This window comes from Pygoscelis adeliae, unplaced genomic scaffold (assembly GCF_000699105.1).
Source record: "Pygoscelis adeliae isolate BGI_AS28 unplaced genomic scaffold, ASM69910v1 Scaffold62, whole genome shotgun sequence".
NCBI lineage: Eukaryota > Metazoa > Chordata > Aves > Sphenisciformes > Spheniscidae > Pygoscelis > Pygoscelis adeliae.
Window position 1 is genome coordinate 5,491,624 of NW_008824401.1, and position 2,443 is coordinate 5,494,066.

A 2,443-nucleotide genomic window follows, 5' to 3' on the forward strand; every position below is an offset into this window, starting at 1 on the left:
CCCCGGGGAGCAGGGGGGACGCCGCCAGAGCGGGCCCCAGCACGGCGGCCAGCCGGGCTGCGCTCAACTTTGCCGCCTCCGCCGAAGGGCTGCGGGAATACCAGCTCCCTCCACAAAACTCAAGTGGGAAGCAGATGAAATGTTTAAAGGGCTATTGCGAATATAGGCTTAAATATGATCCTCTTGCATCAGCCAATTTCTCTGACAAGATATTGCAAGGGTTGCTGTTTCTTAGTAAATAATGATTTTATTGCATCTCTTTAATGAACTGATAACGTGATACACAGTAAATTATCTGCATCTATAACATTACTGAGGATAAGCAGCATGGTTTTAGTAATTTATACCACAGAGAGACATGCATTATAAAAATAGGAAAATTATTTCCTTTGTTAAATTGTGCAGAAGTCTTTACCTGAGGAACACCAGACAGATTAATCTCCAGAGATCCACTCGCTTGTATTTAAGCTGTTGAACTGTTCGCTGTTTTTTCCTCAGAACAGTTGAAAAAAACATTTTGTGAGCCAGAATTGACACTGTGGGTATTGTTCCTGCTCACACAAGTTATTAAAATAATTACTAAGCTATTTTGAGGTAACTTGAAGGTTTCTTTAAAACTTAAATCCAAATCTGAAGGAATTAGCCTAAATGATTTACACTGATGAAAACAGAAGCGTCGCAGACAGCTCACCCAGGCACCTCCTGGCAACGCAGCCCCAGTTGCACACCGCGCCCCTGGGCGCTCGCTCGGCCCCGGCGGGGACCGAGGTGGGGATTGCGAGGTGGGGGTGCCGTGGGTCAGAGCAGGCATTGCTCGTGGGGGGCTGCAGAGGGGCTGACGCCAGACCCCGGAGCAGCACCAGCGGCGGTGGGACCCGCAGCATCACCCTGCGCTGCAACGCTTGGCCCCGCTCCCGCTCCAGGGGCAGAGGCAATTTCTGCCGCTCGCCCCCGTGCAGGTGAGCCCCAAACTATTTGGGAATTGTAGGCTGGCTGCAGACGCCCGCGGTGCTCCCTGCCACGGGGCTGCTCCGGCCCTGGGGCTCAGCGGGACGCTCACCTCCCATTTCAGGCCGTGCAGAGGCCGGCGCTGCCTTTCCCCACCAGCCCCCAGTGGCCCAATGCGGCCGGAAACCTGGGGCAGGGGTGGGTGACCAATCCCCGGAGGTGCTCAGTCTGCCAGGTGTGACGGGAGGGGGTGGACCACGTGCCGGTGAGCTTTTCCGAGCTGGCTGTATGCACAGGCAGCTGAGAAGAGACTTATGATGTATCAGGGTTTTGTTTGTTTGTGGGTTTGGGTTCCTTTGTTGTTGTCGTTTTATTTTTTGTTTTAGCATCGCCATTAACCTTTCAAAGGGACCAAACTGTACCGACAAGCCGGGATCCCAGAGCGCTCCACAGGCTGGGTCACCCCATTAATCCCCAGCCCATCCTCCCGAGCGGAGCGCGTCGCCGGCAGATTACAATCTTTCTAGATGTAATCATGCTTTAGCATCTTACTTCAAAATCTGAACGGGTAAAAATTCCCCGTCTCGGTGCGAGATTGCATCATGAATTCCCTCTGCCTCGTACAGCGGGGATGGAAAAACACTACTTTTCATCCTTGCACGATGCTTGATGTAAGTTTCTGAAAATGAGCGCTCTAGTAAGCCTAAAAATGTGGGATAATACGATTCATTTATAGATCTCTGATAATAGATGCGGTTTCTGTTACTCCGTTACCACATCAGGGATTACGCCCGCTCCTTCAGGAAGGACACGGCACCCTCCTCCTCAGGAACCATTACCATAAAGCGGGATAAACAACAAACGCCACCTTATCATTAGCCGCATGGAGCAGTTCCCATTGATTTACGGCGCTAAACACTGCAAGGCTGGACCAAGCTGCAAGTCCCTTTTTTGCAAACATTATTTTCACGAGACCGTCGTAAAATATAAGGAGCCACCTCACCTGGGTTTGGTTTTGTTTACAAAAAATGTTTTACAACTTGCCGGAATTCTTCCCAATATTAGTTATTAACAACCCCGAGACGGCATTTGCATTTTTATAACCTTGTTACTTAAAAGTGAAACAGTAGAAGGAGGGACTCAGCGACAGCGTTCCCTGCGCGCTTTAATCCCAGCCTGAGCTTTTTATGCTTGAGAGCGCCTTATGATGCTGTAACTAACCTCAAACCTGGAGCAGCAGGGGGGCAACAAACCTCCGAATACAGCAATGTCATGCTTTACAGGCATACTCTCCGCAACAGCATGAATGAAGAAAAAAACCCCGTTGCCTAGGAAACGCTCCAGTCTTGGTAATTATTACTGTAACTGTCTGCACACCCCACCTATAACAGAAATGAATAATAAATTACAGTCGCTGACTGGCAGCTTTCCGGTCCCGCTTTCGCTCAGCGCTGCTACCTACCGGCGCGCGCCGGCAGCTGCAGCCCGCCGGCCG